Source organism: Macaca mulatta, chromosome 8, assembly GCF_049350105.2.
Source record: "Macaca mulatta isolate MMU2019108-1 chromosome 8, T2T-MMU8v2.0, whole genome shotgun sequence".
In the NCBI taxonomy this organism is placed as follows: domain Eukaryota; kingdom Metazoa; phylum Chordata; class Mammalia; order Primates; family Cercopithecidae; genus Macaca; species Macaca mulatta.
Window position 1 is genome coordinate 70004401 of NC_133413.1, and position 19344 is coordinate 70023744.

At 39.3% G+C, this 19344-nt stretch overlaps 1 long non-coding RNA gene across 3 annotated transcripts in view; it reads left to right on the top strand.

Moving 5' to 3' along the window:
• LOC144330794 (uncharacterized) overlaps window positions 1–19025 on the top strand; it is a 183237-nt gene extending 164212 nt beyond the window's left edge. For 2 of the 3 annotated variants that reach the window (XR_013397276.1, XR_013397275.1), the window contains exon 4: window positions 16521–19025. This is a non-coding gene — a long non-coding RNA (uncharacterized LOC144330794). The remainder of the gene's footprint in view (window positions 1–16520) is intronic. The other variant, XR_013397277.1, reaches the window with a different exon arrangement.
• Window positions 19026–19344: the final 319 nt, after the last annotated feature.

Here is a 19344-nt window from a genome sequence, read left to right on the forward strand (position 1 = left end):
TAAAGGCTCATCGCTCCAAAGGATTTCAGAAGAAGCATTCCATTAAGTGGGAAAAGTGGGGCTTTCCAGTACATTGGGAAAAGAGTGAATATGCGCCTTACATCTGCCCGATTTCTTGTGCTGCCATTAATTTATTATGGCAATGGTCCGGGTGCAAAATGTTAGCAAAGGCAAAGTGGTTTGAGTCCCAGTTTGTTAACAAACAATATAATATTAAAGCTGTGTTTCAAATGTGATTCATAAGGAATCAACATTTAAAATATAATTCCTAGGACTTCTAGATTTATAGAGTAAGTATGTTAAACATTTACATATTTCTCTGATTACAAGAAATTGTTAAATATCCTCAAAGTTTTAATAAATTTATCTTCTTTTCACATAACTTATTTTGTTTTTCCTGAAATTCAGTCATTATTGTTCTTAGGAGTAACTCGATTTCACCACACTTTCCTTTTTTATTGTCTCTTAAATTATAGATCAGATAATGCTATATTTAAACATTTAATCAGTATAAAAGCTCATAAAGAGTCCTTCTTCTTCTTCACCTCCCATTCTGTCCTAAGCTCACTACCTGCTAGGTGAAGATATGGTAGTTAACAGTGTAGGGGCCGGGCGCGGTGGCTCAAGCCTGTAATCCCAGCACTTTGGGAGGCCGAGACGGGCGGATCACGAGGTCAGGAGATCGAGACCATCCTGGCTAACACGGTGAAACCCCGTCTCTACTAAAAAAATACAAAAAAACTAGCCGGGCGTGGTGGCGGGCGCCTGTAGTCCCAGCTACTCTAGAGGCTGAGGCAGGAGAATGGCGTGAACCCGGGAGGCGGAGCTTGCAGTGAGCCGAGATCCGGTCACTGCGCTCCAGCCTGGGCGACAGAGCGAGACTCCATCTCAAAAAAACAAACAAAACAAACAAACAAACAAAAAACAGTGTGGGTTCCTCCAGGCCCTCCCAGCCACTGGTACACTGCATTTGATAGAACTTAACAGCAGCTTATATAAGTCTTACGAACTTTTTCTCTTCAGAACATGCACCTTGGCCTCCATGCTTCAGTGTTACAAAGTATTCTACATATGGGAAGATCAAGTCATTTAACAATATCTCCAATGCTGATTATTTTAGTAGAGGAAATAGATGGAAATAGTAGTAACCTATTCTGTGTCAAAACTACCTCTTAAACATATTTTCGGTTTTTTTTTCCTCCTTCACAACCCTCCTGCCAGTACAGTTTAGGGTGCTATCTACTGATTCCTGAATTACTCTGACAACCTCTAACCAGTCTATCTCTTTTTCTACAGCTTTAATTTCTCTCTAATTCATTGTCACCTTGTCACCAGTATGATTCTTTTTCATTGCAAATTTCATTATATTGTTCTCAGATTATACTCTTTCAGTGGTGTAGGATGAACCCCCTCACCTTAGCATGATATGCATGGATGCCTATGGAAGAATCTTTCTTGTGTCTCCCTTCCCAATGCCCCTCTTTCCTTTCGCCATGTGCATCCTGATGTCATATGAAACTCTTGGTTGTTTTCTGTATGTATTCTGACCATACGTCAATGTCCTCTGCTTTGCTGCATTGTACATCTGGAAAAACCTGTCCCACTTTGCCTGTGTTGTGAACTCCTCTGCACCCCATTCAAATGTCATCATCACTTGCCTGGCCTTCTTTCACCGTTAGAGACCTCCTCTTCCCTGCTTCTATAAGCTCTTGTACATATCTCTATTGTATGTATTTAAATGATTATATCCTATGGGGACCATGTTTTATTAATTTTGATATCCTCTGTATCTGTCAAAATGCCTGAAAACTAGTAAAGGTAAACAAAATAAATATTTATTCAAGGAATGAATGTATGAGTGAATCAGGAAGATCTTTGCTTTGGGCAACTTGATCACCGGAAAATGGAATTGAAAGGAGGGAGAGAGAGATACAAAACATATGCGATTAATCAATTTTTTGGTCAATTGATTGAAAATCCACAACATTTTTGAAAGACCAATAAAAATCAACATTTTAGACTCAAAACTGTCAACCTGACCCCACTCCTCCCCACTTTCCCATCACCATAGCCCCTCCTCTTACAGTCTCACATGGCCTGCTTGACCTGTAGGTTTTTCTGGCCCACACTCCTCATGTACATCAGTGAGCATCTGCTTTCTCCTCACCTTTGGCCTGTGCTTAACATTCTTGTGATTCTTGCCCCTTTGCTCAGCCTGACAGTCTGACACCTCCATCCCAATGCTAATATAGATTGAAGAGGAAGATGTAACGTTTGTGCATACTATACCTTAGTTGAGATCCACGGGAACTGAGATTCAGTTTGGATTTTGGATGCTATTGTATATTTTTTTAACGTACAAGCAGATTCGTGTTCCTTCAAATGTACTATAATATTTATTGCTGTTTTTAATTTGCAAGGTTAAATTTTCAGTCTGTTTTATCCAGGGACTTACCTAAAATTCTGATAATTGGTTCCAGATGAAGAGTGAGCATGGAAATGTCTCTGTGGCTTGAACTGCGAGACTTCACATAACTGAGGATAAATAAAATGGAATCTAATACAAGAATCATGCAGTTATGCCTTTCAATTCAGAAATTGTATTCAAACAATGAGGCACAGAAAATAGTTTCTAATTGCTGACTTTAAAAGAAATGATGTACAATTTAGGGCAATATTTTAAAAATGTACATGTCTAGGTATTCTCTGAAGCTTCATCATGTACATCAAGAGTTATGTGATATTGTTTATTCTAATTGTATTTAATCATATTTCCAGCTCTAAGACTAAGAAAAGAAATTCAGCTTGCAAATTTTTTAATGATAGTAAAATCTGTGACTATTGTATGTAGCTAGTATTTTATTTACGTCATTTGAGTTAGGCCTTACAACACGTACTGAGGTAGGCATTATTTTCTTTGCTTTGCTAATGAGAGAATGGGCCTTCAGAGGTAACAGTGACATACCCAGGATAAATAGCTCTTGAGTGAAAGGGCAGAGCCTTGACACCAGATCTGTCTGACTCAGAAGCCTGAACCATTGTCACTGGCCCATACTGCTTGCCACCTGCCCATATGTGTTCCCTCCATGGTTAGAGTTGGAAGCATGTCAGGGCATATGAATTTAGCTCTCCTGCTTTGGGACTTTGATACATTTTAACGTCAACCTCCTTTGTGGGTTATCTCGTGTACTGAGTCACTAGATGGGTAGACTTAAAGAGATAAAGGCTGTTTTGTTTTATTAATGCTCCATTTCTTCACTCACTCATCATTCTGTTTCCATTGTGATAAACAGAGAGGAAAAGACATAATATCTGAGGCTTGTTTTTGGAGCCAGTTAAAATGCAGACTCCAGGGCCTCATCCCTCCACATGTGTTTTAGTAAGGCTGAGATGTGGCTCAGTTGTTTAAATTAGTAACAAGCCCCTCCAGTGTTTCTGATGTAGGTGCTACATTGAACAGACTCTGAGAAACACTGTTTAGACTCGAAAAATGCTGTCCAAGAGAAAAATTATGTGGATCATAAATGGGTTACTTAAAATTTTATAGTATTCACACTTAAAAAGTAAAAAGGAACAGGCAAAGTAAATTTGAATTATCCCATGCATTCAAAATACCATTTAAAGTGGCATCAATATAAAAGTTATTGAGCTACTTTAAAGTTTCTTCATACCAAGTCTTTGAAGTATTTTGCAATTAGAGCACTTCTCAATGTGGTCCAGTCACATTTCAAGGGCTCAGTAGCCCCCTGTGGTTGGTGGATGCAATGTAGGAGAGTGCAGGTCTAGAACTAGAGAGAGGGACATTGTTGAGATTTGGTTTCCATGGCAAATCACGACTGAGGCCCAGATGAGTTAGCAAGCGTGTCTTCAAATCAATTGCTGTGTCAAGCATGTCACACAAAGTGGAGCTAAGCATGAAAACAAGTCTATTAGACTTAGGAGTGCCCTCCTGGAGGGGACGAAGAGAGGTAATAAAGCAATGGCATGAAGGAGACAGGGACTTTAGGTAAGGTGAGGGGACTCTCCCATCCTGGAGGCCAGGGCCAGGATCCTGGGCCACATCCTTAGGTGTACTTTTGCTGGAGGGGGAGGCATGTGCCTAGGGCAGAAGGGCTAGATAAATTTAGTCTTTTGTACAATGAGAGTATCAGAAAAGATTGTCTCTAAATCCTCATTACTAAAATGAGATGATTCAGTGACTATGAACTCTATGCTATGTGCACAACTAATGCTAATGTGTCCTTTGTCTACCTGGAGAACATTTCTTTTGTGTGATTGAGTTCTGTCAGCTCCTGGCCTTTTGGAATGGAAGTCTGAACTTTAACATGCAGTTTCCTTTGCTACAGTACACAGAAATCAAGGTTTATATCCATACCTAATTCTAATTCTTAAAGGGCCAGACCCCTTTCCCCAAAAGGCAGTTTTAAATTGCACCAAAACAGAAGGCACCATAGCTTTGATACAGAAATATATGGTTGGTTAGCCACAAATTACATAAAAGCATGGCTTTTGAGTTGCATAAGAGGACTCTTTTGTGTCTTGCATTTGAAGTATGTGTAAAATCCCAAACTACCAAAATATGAATAGTTGACAGAGGCATTCTGCAATTTGTAATTAATTAAATCTTTGAGTTCATAATTAGATGGTAGCTTAGGTTGTTTAAGGCTGTTGGCATATGCAGTTTCATGTATCAACACATTCTAATGGTTCAAATAGCTACCATCTTACCTTATACACTGATACAGACACACAGATGCATAACAAATCAATCATGACTAAGCTTGTAATCTATAGGAGTACACCAGGTACATTGTCCAAAGAGGGGTGAGGTAAAGCTAGCTAAATGATATAGTACTCATAAACTATTAGGAGAAATGAAACACAAATTTTAAAAAGAGGCATATTTGCAAAGTCACAATAAAAATAAGTACATGAAGTGTTCAGAGAAGGGAGAGGTTACTCTGGGTCAGGTTCATAAGAGTAAGATTCTTAAAACCAGCGGAACTTGAATTGGGGTTTGCTGCTGAGCCTAAAATTTCTAATACTATAGCCATGAGTCCACCGTATGATACAATGGAATTGATTTCAATAGTTGGGTAGAACTGCTGCAGCCACAGTAGCTGCCATACGCCTTTGGTGTCCCAGCATATTTCCCCCTTTAGCGTGTGGTGAATGTCAGCTGGCAGGAGGAGTTTTGTTTTCTACCTCTGGTGAGCTTGGACGCTGGACTTGAGGCTCAGAATAGCCCATGATTTCTCCACACCCAAAAGGGGATAGAGTGAGTGCTCTTCTCTACACAAAGGAAGGATGTGGGCTAGCATGTTTTGTACCAGTAAAGATAGTGAAAGGAAGAAGGGAAATTATAGATTAGAAACCCAAGTTCCACTTTTTGACACAACTGCAAATCTGTTTATGGTCATATTAATCTTCATGAGTAGTCAGCTGTAGCCTTCTTAATCTTAATTGTTCCCCTGGTCAATAAAAATACAAATTTTACTAATTTCTCAGCAATAATGATACTAATTAAGATGTTTTACAGTTCTAAAGCTCTTTTTATTGGAGCTTTGTACAATGGTTCTGAGAAGAATAATTACTAACTATATATGGAATTGCTTTGAAATAAAGTTCCTAACACCTATCAGTTACCAAATAGATTGATGGGGTGCCCTCAAATACCACAGATGTTGTTAAGAAGTTTGAGAAATTCTTTTCTTCACTGCATACAGATATTCCAGTTAATTCCATGTGTTTATGAAGGAGTGGAAGTCTCCTTCATAAACTTTGAGATGTTTAGGGACAGTCACAACTATTCTTTCTTTAAAACGTCTTCCCCACTCTCTATACCATGGTGTTTGGTGTTTCCTGATTCTTTCCCCTTCCTCCTCTTTCTCTTCCTCCACCTCCTCTTACCAGAACCTCGAAAATACCTGTTAAATGTAAATGTTTTCTATGTGGGATAAGATTCCTCAGCATTGACAACAAGTATATATTTCAAATCCATGAATCATTACATTAATGATGATGCTGGGTCTAGAAGGCATGAAATTTAGGAAAGAAAGATGCATTTTACAGAAGTTATCAATAGGGGCTAAAACATGGAGTGTGTTTGGGGAGGAGGAGCAGTGTGGGGGCTGTGAATAACTGAGTGGAATTGAAAGTGTGAGGCACTGAGTGTGAGAATTAGAGAGGGATGGTGGGTGGGCAGTTGCCCAAAAGAAGAAAAAATATGCAAAAAATGGCAAGGTGACAGAAAAAAAATGTTGCTTAAGGTCAAAATGCCATTTATCACTTACAGCGTTTCTCTCGTTACCAGGAAGCAGGCAAAGGGTCTTATGACTTATTTATTCACTGTGTCTTCTACAAAGGAATTAAAATTGAGAAGTCTCAGAAGAATGTGTATATATTATTTAAAAACTGAATGAAGGCAAAGAAAATACAAAGGAAGAAAGATAAGAGAAAGGCTAGAAGTAGAAAGTAGATAGAAAAGAGTGCTGAAAATTCTTATGATTACTAAATTGATTGGTTTACTCTGCTCTGAGCTTCTTGGTGGCAAACACCAAAAGAGGAGTAGGGTCATTGATAAGGTTTATGTTGAAAGAAGAGACAATTTTCCAATGGAGCTATATAAATCTTTCTCATAAAATCTTATAAAGTGAACATTTGATTAAGTAGCAGTTAAGTAAAGTCCAATGGTTTAGCACCCAGAATATACAAAGAATTCTTACAAGTCAACAGTATAAAGTCAAACAACCCAATTAAAAATTGGCAAAAGGTTTGAATAGCTATTTCTCCAAATAAGATTTACAAATGACCAATAAGCATGTAAAAGGATCATCATCATTAGTCATTGAAGACATGTATATCAAAACTACAATGAAATACTACTTCACACCCATTAGGATGGCTATAATCAAAAAATCAGAAAATAAACGAGTGTTGGTCAGGATTTAAAAAAATTGTAATCCTTGTACATTGCTGGCCGGAATGTAAAATTGTGTAGTCACTGTGGAGAATGGTGTGGTGGTCTAGTTCAGAAAGTTAAATATAGAATTACCATATGAGTCAGCAATTCAACTCAGACACCAAAGAACTGAAAATTGGTATTTTAATACAAATTTGTACTTGAATTTTCACAGCAGCACTCTTCATAACAGCCAAAAGGTAGAAACAATCCAAATGTCCATCAACAAATGAATGGATAAGCAAAATGTGGTCTATCCATACAGTGCAGAATTATTTGTCATAAAAAGAAATGAGGTTCTGATGCTATAACATGGGTGAACCTTGAAAACATTAGGCTGAGTGAAAAACAGGTCACATATTGTGTGATTTATATTTATATGAATTATTTATATGAAACATCTAATATAGGTAAATTTATATGAAACATCAAATATAGGTAAATTCGTAGATACAGGAAGTAGACTCATGGTTTCTAATCAGTGATTGCTGGAGATTGGGTGGGTGAGTAGGGGAAGGGGAATGACTACTCAAGGGACATGGGGTTTCTTTTTGAGATGATGAAAATGTTTTGGAAATAGATGGTCCTGGACTTCTTTTTTATTGGTAATATTTAAATTAGCATTTCAAACTCACTGCTTGTTATTGGTATGTTCAGGGTATGTACTTCTTTCTGATTTAAGCTAGGAGGGCTGTATTTTTCCAGGAATTTATCTATCTCTTCTAGGTTTTCTATTTTATGTGCATAAAAGTGTTCATAGTAGCCTTGAACAATCTTTTGTATTTCAGTGGTGTCAGTTGTAATATCTCCTGTTTTGTTTCTTAATGATGCTATTTGGATTTTCTTTCTTTTTTCCTTGGTTAATCTTGCCAATGGTCTATCAATTTTATTTATCTTTTCCAAGAACCAGGTTTTGTTTCATTTATCTTTTGCATTTTTTAAATTTGTTTGTTTAAATTTCATTTAGTTCTGCTTGGATCTTGGTTATTTCCTTTATTCTGCTGGGTTTGGGTTTGGTTTGTTCTTGTTTCTCTAGTTCCTTGAGGTGTGACCTTAGATTGTCTGTTTGTGCTCTTTTAGACTCTTCAATGTAGGCATTTTGGGTTATGAACTTTCCTCTTAGCACTGCCTTTGCTGTACCTCAGAGGTTTTGATAGGTTGTGCCATTATTGCCGTTCACTTCAAAGTATTTTTAAATTTCCATCTTGATTTCATTCTTGACCTAATGCTCATTCAGGATCAGGTTATTTAATTTCCATGTATGTGCATGGTTTTGAAGGTTCCTTTTGGAGTTGATTCGGTTTCATTCCACTGTGGTCTGAGAGAGTGCTTGATATAATTTCAATTTTCTTAAATTTATTCAAGCTTGTTTTATGGCCTATCATATGGTTTATCTTGGAGAAAATTCCATGGCTGTTGAATAGAATGTGTATTCTGTGGGTTGTTGGATAAAATGTTCTATATTTATCTGTTAAGTCCATTTGTTCCAAGATACAGTTTAAATCCATTGTTTCTTTGTTGTCTTGATGGCTTGTCTAGTGCTGTCGGTGGAGTATTGAAATTCCCCACTATTATTGTGTTGCTATGTATCTCATTTTTTAGGTCTATTAGTAATTGTTTTATAAATTTGGGAGCTTCAGTGTTTGGTGCATATATTTTTAGGATTGTGATATTTTCCTGTTGCACAAAGCCTTTTACCATTATATAATGTCCCTCTTTGTCTCTTTTAACTGCTGTGGCTTTAAATTTTGTTTTGTCTGATATAAGAATGCTATCCCTGCTTGCTTTTGGTGTCCTTTTGCATGAAATGTGTTTTTCCACCCCTTTACTTTGTGTAAGTCCTTATGTGTTAGGTGAGACTCCTGAATGCAGCGGATAGTTCGTTGGTGAGTTCTTATCCATTCTGCAGTTCTGTATCTTTTAAATGGAGCATTTAGGCCATTTATATTCAATGTTAGTATAAAAATGCGAGGTATTGTTGCATTCATTGTGCTCTTTTTAGCCTGTGTACTTTGTTTTTTGTTTGTTTGTTTTTTTTTTTGTTTTTGTTTTTGTTTTTGTTTTTGTTTTTGCTTTTTAACTTGTATTTTTGGTCCATAGGTCCTGTGTGATTTATGCTTTAAAGAGGTTCTGTTTTGATGTGTTTCCAGGATTTGTTTCAAGATTTAGATCTCCTTTTAGCAGTTCTTGTAGTGCTTGGTAATAGTGAATTCTCTCAGCATTTGTTTGTCTGAAAAAGACTTTCCTTCATATATGATGCTTAGTTTAGGTGGCTACAAAATTCTTGGCTAATAATTGTTCTGTTTGAGGAGGCTGAAGATAGGGCCCCAGTGCCTTCTAGCTTGTAGGGTTTCTGCTGAGAAATCTGCTGTTAATCTGATAGGTTTTCCTTTATATGTCACCTGGTACTTCCATCTCACAGCTGTTAAGACTCTTTCCTTCATCTTAACTTTGGATAACCTGATGACAATGTGCCTAGACGATCTTTTTGCGATGAATTTCGTGGGTGTTCTTTGTGCTTTTTGTATTTAGATGTTTAGATATCTAGCAAGGCCAAGGTAGTTTTCCTCGATTTTTCCCTCAAATATGTTTTCCATGCTTTTAGAATTCTCTTCTTCCTCAGGAACACCAATTATTTTTAGGTTTGGTCATTTAACATGATCTGAGACTTCTTGGAGTCTTTGTTCATATTTTCTTATTCTTTTTTTCTTTGTCTTTGTTGGATTGGGTTAATTCAAATACCATGTCTTTGAGCTCTGAATTTCTTTCTTCTACTTGTTCAATTCTGTTCCTGAGACTTTCCAGAGCATTTCATATTTCTTAAAGTGTGTCCAAAGTTTCCTGAATTTTTGATTTTTTTTTTCTTTAAGCTATCTATTTCCTTGAATATTTCTCCTTTCACTTCTTGTATCATTTTTTGATTTCCTTGCATTGGACTTTGCCTTTCTCTGGTCCCTCCTTGACTGGCTTAATAACTAACCTCTTGAATTCTTTTTCAGGTAAATCAGGGATTTCTTCTTGGTTTGGATCCATTGCTGGTGAATGAGTGCTACTTTGAGGGTGTTGAAGAGCCTTGTTTGGTCATATTACAAGGGTTGGTTTTCTGGTTCCTTCTCATTTGGGTAGGCTCTGTCAAAGCAGAGGTCTAGGGCTGAAGGCTGATTTTAGATTCTTTTGTCCTATGGGGTGTTCCCTTGATGTAGTACTCTCCCCTTTTTCCTAGGGGTGTGGCTTTCTATGAGCTGAACTGTAGTGATTGTTGTCTCTCTTCTGGGTCTAGCCACCCAGCGAGTCTACCTGGCTCTGTGCTGGTACTGGGAGTTGTCTGCACAGAGTCTTGTGATGTGAACCATCTATGGGTCTCTCAGCCATGGATACCAGTGCCTGTTCTGGTGGAGGTGGCAGGAGAGAGGGGGATGCAATGGACTCCATGAGTGTTCTTAACGTTGGCTCTATTTTTGTGCTGGTTGGCCTCCTGCCAGGAGGTGGCACTTACCAGAGTGCATCAGCTGTGGTAGTATGGGGAGGAACTGGCAGTGGGTGGGGCCCTAGAACACCCAAGATTATATGCCCTTTGTCTTCTGCTACCAGGGTGGGTAGGGATCGACCATCAGGTGGGGGCGGGGCTAGCATGTCTGAGCTCAGACTCTCCTTGGGCAGATCTTGCTGTAGCTGCTGTGGGGCATGGGGGTGAGATTCCCAGGTGACTGGAGTTGTGTACCTAGGAGGATTATGGCTGCCTTGGCTAAGTCATGCAGGTTGTCAGGGAAGCGCGGGAAAGCTGGCAGTCACAGGCCTTTCTCAGCTCCCATACAAACTGAAGGGTCAGTCTCACTCCCACTGTGCTGCCCCCCACAACAACCCCCAGTCCATTTTCTGGCAGAGAACTATAGGGGCTTGAAACCCTGCCCCAGGCTACCCACCTCCCAGTTGCAAAAGAAAAGGGCTTGGTTCTTCCCCCGCCTATGGAGTTTGCACACCAGATTTGAGCCCTCCCTTGAGTTCTGGCCAGCAGGCTTCTTAACCCGTTCAAATTATTACAAGTTCAACTAGAGATTTCCTTCTCCCTGTGGAGTTATACTGCCTGCTCCTCACCCGTTGGATACTCTAGTGCCAGCCAGGAATGGGCTGCGAGGGGACCCAGCGAGCTCCCAGGGCCTTTCTCCTGCTTTCTCTATCCCTGTATTTCGCTCCACTCTCCAAACTGACACAGTTCCAGCTAAAGTTGGAAACGTCTCCTCCAAACAGACCTTCAGCTTCTCCAGTGGGGGTGTGTCGGTTCAGGAGAGGAGGGTCTCCCTTTCCCAATTCTGCAGTTTGGGCACTTACAGTATTTGGGGTGTCTCCTGGGTCCTGCAGGAGCAGTCCGCTTCCTTCAGAGGGTCTGTGGGTCCTCTCAGGATTGCTGGTTTGTTCTTGCGGTCCATCTGGAGCTGAAATTCACAGTGTAAGCCTCCGCATGCTGCTCTGTCCAGAGCTGCAATCTAGTCCTGCCTCCTGTCTGCCATGATGATCCTCCTCCCAAGAATCTTCTTTTGTATTGAAATTAAATACATTTAAATTTAATTATGAAGATAGATAAAAGTGAGTATCATTAAAATCAGAGTACGAACCTGGTACTTTGCTCTGTGATATCACCCTCACTTCCACAGTGTGTCCCCAAGAATCTTTGTGGATTCAGAAACTCTGGCGAACATGGTCTGAAAACCATTGTTCTAAGTTACACAAAGCTAGATTTAAATGATTAAGGTACAAGATGAGACAGAGACACACTCACATTGGGTAGAACAGGCAGACAAAATTTTGTTTTTCCTATTTGACATTAACACTTAATCTGCCAGGATACAATTTACTCATTCTGACCCCATGTAAAAAAAAAATTATATATTAAAGAAAAAGCTCTAAAGAACTTTCAAAAAACAGAGATGTCCATTGAACTCCTATCTCTACAGCTGCCGAATGTGGCCACCCATCCAAGCATCTTACACCATCTGTGAAAGCTAAAGGTCCCAAGGTCCTGTACTGAGAGATTATGCTTTAGAAAGTCTAAATGTTAAATGTAACTAGATCTTCATTAAAAGGGGCTTACCACTGGGACCATTTTTCAGTCCATAACTTTTTCTTGTTCTTAGATTCATAGTGTAAAAAATGACCATTTCAACCTACAAATTATATTATTCTTAACACATTTCTGTGGAAATTGATCAAAAGTATAGTAATAATTACTTGTGGAACAGTTTTTTTTTTTTTTTTTTTTTTTTGGTAAAAAGACCTATTTGGACCTCATGTAGAATATAGATCTAAAAAAACCCAAACTTGTAACTTTTTAAGCTCTCAACCATAATTCTGTATACATGGTAAACACCTTAGTCTTTATGTTGATTTTTTCTGTCCCCCTTTGACTATGAGAAAGGAGAACTTTGCTCCCCCACGTACATTTATTGTGGTGCTCAAAGTCCTGGGATGTCAACTTGATCATGGTACAGAAATACAAAAAGGTCATAATATGACCAGATAGTGACCTACTTAAGGTCCTTGTTTAAATGGAATCTTTTCTGAGACCTTCCCTGATCCTCCCATTAAAATTCCAAATTCCTTCTCCCCCAAACTGCATATCTGCCCTTCCTGCATTACTTTCCCCCACAGTGTCCATTACCACAAGTATATATTATGCTTATTTACTTTTTAAATGACTTCCTTGACCATCAAAATATAAGCTCTATGGGAGCAGAGATCATTGCTGGGGCTCCCTGAGAAGCACCCGCACGGTGATGATTCTCCTATCCTGTGATTCAGAGATGGAGCTAGGCCATAAATGGGGACACTCCGAGGGTTCACATTCTCAGGTAGGAGAGATTAGAAGGGCTGCTTCATAGCACTCAATGGAAGGTACAAAGTGGCTAAAATAAAGACAGAACTTTTATTCACCTGGGCCCATCCAAGGAAAACAGACTGCATCTTATGAACAAAATGACCTAAAATTTGAAGATTTGTCACTGAGGCCTTAATTCTTGACATAGATCTGATCTCTCTGTTGGACTCTTCTCTCTCCAACAATGACTTCCCCTTGCTTGTTGTCTTGGCAGGTTAAACATCCACAATGTTCAGACACATGTGGTTGTGTCTTCAAAACTTCCCTAGGACCAACAGTTCATTGACCACTTCCTTCTCTTTAGGTGCCAGTATTCTCTGTCACAGATCACCCATGAGGGTGTTCTCTGATCATGGATTCACACTGCAGAAGCACCACTCCTTTTACTGGAACAATCGTGTTGTAAAATCCCAGGCTGAACCAGTTCCTTCTTGTCAACCTTCCTGGATGAAGGTTTCTGAAGAAACTTTTGCAGGGAGATCTTTCTGTTAACCCACTGACAGAGAAGAAACTTACCAGGATGAGAGGCAGGACTGGCTACATAAATAACAGCCCGGTAAAAAATAAATATGTGAGACTTCCATTCAAAAGTTAGTAAGGATTTCAAGACGGCAAGAGAAACACTAAAGCACAGGCCACTGCACTGCTGGGAGGTGAGGGAGGTGTCAAAGAGAGCTTTCTTGAAGAAGTCATGAGGCCTCACACAGAAGAGAAGTTTCCAAGGAAGAAGAGACAGAAAGTGTGAAGACGGAGGCGTGGAAGAGCAGGTGGTGCAGAGGCTCTGTCAGCCAGTATATGAGGAGCAGGTCAGAAGGTGTGAAACTCTAGCCAGAGGGTGAAGGGTTTGCAGCAAGGGAAGGACATATTCATTTGCATCTCAGGATTGGGAGTGGGATGGAGAAGGAACTGGAAGAGGAGAGCCTGGTGACAAGGAGATGTTGGACACGCTGAGTCTGTTTAGAAGGTTGGATAATGGTCCCAAAGACATAGGTCCCAATCCCTGAAACCTGTAAATGTGACCTTAGACATTAGCGTACTAGAGTGGTTGGAACAATGTGCCACACACTGGGGGGCTTAAACAACAGAAATGTATTGTCTCACAGCTTTGGAGGCTGAAGGTTGACATCAAGGTGTCAGCAGGAAGGATTTATTCCTGGCCTCTCTTATAAGCTTGTAAGTGGCCATCTTCCCCCTATGTCTCTTCACAGCATCTTCCTTCTATGAATGTCTCTATGTGCAAATCTTTATAGGGATAAAAGTCTTTAAAAAAGGGGAAATTTGCACATAGAGTGGCCCTTGGATTAGAGCCACTCTAATTACCTCATTTGAACTTGCTTACCTTCTTAAAGACCCTGTCTCCAAACAAGGACACATTCTGAGGCATCCAGGGTTAGGGCTTCAACATACGAATATTAGGGGGATGCAGTACAACCCACAACACTTTATATGGCAAAGACATTGCAGATGTGATTAAATTAAGGATCTCGAGATGGGGGGTTATCCTGGATTATCTGGGTAGGACCTAACTGTAATCATAAATGTTCTTATAAGAAAGAGGCAGAGGGAGGTGGAAACACATGGAAGGGCAGAAGACAACGTGACTACAGAAGAAGAAATGAGAGTGATGCAGCCACAGGCCAAAGGATGCCGGAAGCCCTCAGAGGCTGGAAGGAATACGGTCCTGCTGACACCTGGGTTTTGGCCCAGTGAAGCTAATTTCAGACTTCTGGCCTCCAGAACCCTAACACAGGAAATGCTGTTTGTTGCTTTCATAAAACAGTGTGCAGTTTTAAGCCACCAAGGGTGTGGTAATTTGTTACAGTGGCTATAGAAAACCAATAAAAGCAGGAAAAGCTGATGAATTAAACTAAGCCTATGGCAAACGGAAAGGAATCAAGATCTGTAAGGGAGGAAATCACATGGTATGGCTGGCCATGTAATGCAGGAGAAGGAGCAGCTCTCTTTGATGGCTACTCAATTTCCATCTTGAGTGCCTGTTGTTCCTAAATTCAGGGCAAGACAGGAGAACATGGTTTGGGGAATTGAGTCATGGGTCTAGTTTTAGGGTGATGATGTTTGATTTTCCCATGGTTATTCAAGGTTAGCTGTCTATTTGATCTCATGGCCAAAACGCTAAAAGAGTAAATGTTAGGCTAATTATGGAGCAGCTAATCATGCTATAATATCCTCCTTCCCACATTCTGATCTTTATAAACATTTTGATTTTGGTCAAACTTCTCTATTTTTATAAAGCACCAGAGTCAAGAGCTTGACCCTTTGCCTTCAGGATAAGCTAGGGGTAAGCTGGCTACGTGTCCTGCTTTGCCCGGGCAGTGCCAGCTTATGCCTGTTGTCTCAAAGACTCATCAGATATAGGCACCCCCCTTTCACTCTGAAAGGAATGGTAGGAGAAATATACTATGTGGTCATCTCAACACCGGGTGGGGGATGGGATCTTTCTGTCTTGCACTTTTCAGCCTAAGGTACAAATTAAAGTCCTGAACAAGGGACTTGCCCAGGGTGCTTAACTCATTAACTTGCTTACTTTAATGTAACCTTCATGCTGGGGGGAGGGAGAAAAAGTTTATACTTGGCTATAGAGTATTAGCTCCAGTGCCTGGCGGGGCACAGTAGCTTATGCCTGCAATCCCGGCACTTTGGGATGTGGGAGGATCCTTTCAGCCCAGGAGTTCAAGATCAGCCTGAGCAACATAGTGAGACCCTATTTCTACAAAAAGTAGAAAAATTAGCCAAGTGTGGTGGCACATGCCTGCGATCCCAGCTACTCTGGAGGCTGAGGAGGGAGGATTGCTTGAGCCTGGGAAGTTGAGGCTGCAGTGAGCTGAGATCACACCACTGCAATCCAGCCTGGGTGACAGAGCAAGACCCTGTCTCAAATAAAATAAAATAAAATAAAATAAAATAAAATAAGATAAAATAAAATAGCCCTAGTGCCCTTCTTTCCTCTAAAAGAGTAAAGAGTGGCTGCTTCATGGGCAAGGTCAGGGCAATTAAGCGCTTAGTAATGCTATGGAAAAAAATAAAATAGATGTTTTTGGAAGCTAGCCAGAATGAGTGCAGGGAACAATGACTCTAGGCTTTCCTTCTTTCAGGCTGGCTGAAATGCTTTTTCATTTTCCAAATATTTGCCATTATCTTGTCAGCGTTTGCATCTCCATTCGTGGTCACTCAGTCTTCACTTGCGAATGAGCAGACATGCCCTCCATGCGCTGCATGCTGGAGTTTTCATTTCCTGCCGCCAGCCACTAGTAGCACACCTGAGTGAACTCAGACTTGCTGAGGCTAGAAGATGAAGCATGGACATCGAGGGCGTCCCCATGCCATTGCCCTGTCAATCAGATGTGACACAGTAGACTATTCAGTGCCTGGGATGTTGCCTTGATTGTCTGTATCCTGGTAGCGAACTTGGCAGTCATTTTGCCTGGGGAGTACTGGTGTGTTCTGGTGCTGGGAGCTTTGTGTTGCGTGGAAGGAGCCTTCCCTTCTGAACATCAAAAGTGTGCATTTCACGCTCCTAACAAATGGATTTAAAATAGAAACTTGCTTGTATCACATTAGCCTCGTGTGCCAAGTGAACTAAAATGTATTGAATGTCAGACACTGCTAGTTATTTCACAGATAATCTAATGAGTGGAACTTGTAAAATATTACCATCCTATTACACAGATGCAGAAACATGGACTGAAGGGGCTAAGTTCCCAATTTGCAAAGGAAGTTCCCAATTTCACAAAGAAGGGAAAGACAGAAGCAGGACATGAATTCAGGTATTTTAATCTCCAGAGCCTGTTCTTGTTTCATTTTATTGTTCTGCAAGGTGAAATGTAAACACAAATACACCAACTAAATAATGGAAAAATTACACAAACTAAATTACTGGATGATTTTCTACAGCTACTCTTTGTACTACCACAGAAGTACAATTCTACCCAAATTTGTAGTACACAAGGTTGGTAATGTCAGGCTTCCACTTTTTAAAATGCTAGTCTAGTGGCTAAAATTTCTGTAGAGTTTAGCTGTTACATCTTCCCTCAGCAAATTCTTATTCAAGCTTTCATGCTCTCACAGAAGACGAAGATGAAGAAGTTAATCTTTATATTTAAATGGTGCTTTGTATTTAAAGTCAAATTGGGGTTTGAGGCCCAGTACAGAATAACACGCCATCCTACAGCAATGAGACTTTATTGCTCTATTACAAGCATTATTTCATGTCCTGCTGTTGAAGTCTGTCCCTTTTCAGAGCTTAAAGCAAGCAATGCAAAGTGCTTTGTCATCCATGATATATGCTAAAATCACAGGTGGGGAGATGTGAAGAATTTTTATTCTTACAGTCTTTATGATGTTAATGATTCTCCCGACAAAACCACTGCATTTTATGTAAAATTAAAAACTCATAACCTGTGAAACTCATAAAGACTTAGCATCAGCTACCATGGAGTATCACCGAAGTAAGTATGGTCAATTTTGTTTGTACTCTTACAGATAAACAGAAAAAACTTTCAAAATTCTTTGACCCTGCTTTTTGCCGTTTGAATGGTCATGGTTGAGTGGAAAATCAATGAAGTGCTGTGAGAATTGCACCTCAGTGTTGCCGACAAGCCACACAAAAATCCAACTTTTCACAGGAGATGAAGATTGCCTTTGCTTCATTTACTCTCTTAAGACACATTAAAATCAAAGCTATCACCCCATTTGGCCATCTGTCAATGCTCCCTACACAGTAAGCGGGTAGACTTTGTTCCTGGAACACCAGAATGGGAGGATGTTTTGTTGTTGTAATAAATGGTTTTAGGCTTACGAGACAGAATTAAATCAATGCAATTTATAAAGTTGGGGTAAAAATGTTAGATGCAGTTTTCTAAACTACAGAGAATTATATATGGATGAACTACAATAAATAAAGCACAGCTTTAGCAGTTTACAGAAATAAGTGATAAAGATGAAACACATTAATGTATAGTCTTTCATTTGGAATCTTTTCTTGCTTTCACAACATGCATACAACCATTCTTTACTTATTAAATTGCAAATTTTATGTTTGAATATAATACAGTAAATAATGGTTCCCAATTTCCTTCCTAAAGTTCAATTTCCAGTTTTGTTTAGAGTAGACGAAAACCCTGAAAACCTAAGTTTTCGAAGGCTTTTGGACAATTGTTCTCCTGTTTATTAACAATGCACTGCCTTTTAACAATGGCGTGTAGTTTTAGATTGAACATACTGAATCCAGTGTGCTGACCCTGAACTCAGATGCGAGTGCTCGCTCTGCAAATGCTGATTAATAGAACTTGTGTGGTCAACATCTTCAGAGCTGTTCCAGGCAACAGAGATGCCCTGGGCCTTGCTGACAAGCTCATAGAGACTTCTGTTCTTCTCACTACCAAACTCCAAGTCTACTTCCATGGTTTGCCATTTGCAGCAGATTAAACTCTTGCCTATATTGGTAGATTTCACCAGGCATGATGAGGTTCCAGGGATAAGCCACTGTTTAGTAATCAGTCAGTCACAGGTTCTTTTAAACGTGGTTTTATGCAGAAATTTGTAATTTAATCTATTGGAAAAAGATAAAAATCAAGAAATCATAAAATGTGTCATATTAGAAAAAAATTGAATGATACAAAAATCTAATAAAAATGGCTTCCTCTCAAAAAGGACACTTAATTTTCAAGGCTCAATTTGTTTTGATGGAAATCTCATTTGCTCTAATACTATCACTGTGTTCCTGGAACAAGTGAAATAATGATAACAGCAATAAAATAGTGATCTATGGAATGTTTAGTTCCACTGGTTAATAAGGATTTGGGTTTAGGCAACAGTTTATCTCATTACTTTTTATCTTTGAAGAGTCACATGCTCATTTAGATATTAAACACTCAGAGAAAGCCTATGATAAAAAGTGCATTTAACTTTTTCAACTCTCTTGTTCCCAAATCTACTAGAATGCAGAAACTCTTGTTTGCCTTAATATTTACTTGTATTTTACAGAACAAATTTTTGCAGAATTCATTTTGGAAAATGCAGCCACTGACAGCTGGGATAATTTTCTAAAGGAAATCATTACAGCCTTCTTATCACTTTCAAGAATGTCCCTACAATTCATAAAAGTTGGCTTTTTACTGTCCTCCCAAGCATTTTCCTTCTTACAACAAAATAAAGTTACAACAAAATAAAGTGTCTGCCAAAAGTGAATGGAAAGGTAAAACGTGGCATGTGCATGAGGGAGTTCAGAAGTGTGAAATAACTTCGTACACTACAGTGTGGAAGTTCTCAAAGATACATTGTTAAGTCAAATAAAGTATGGGAAAAATGATTTATCACACACTATTATTTAAACAAATTATACAACAAAATTTTCAGTAATATACACATACATAATTGATATCATATACACTATATATATAAAAATATGTATGATGTAACATATACCTAAATAAAGATATGAAAGTTGGGTTAAAAATACATGCATTAAATATTATAGGCTGGAGTGCCCATA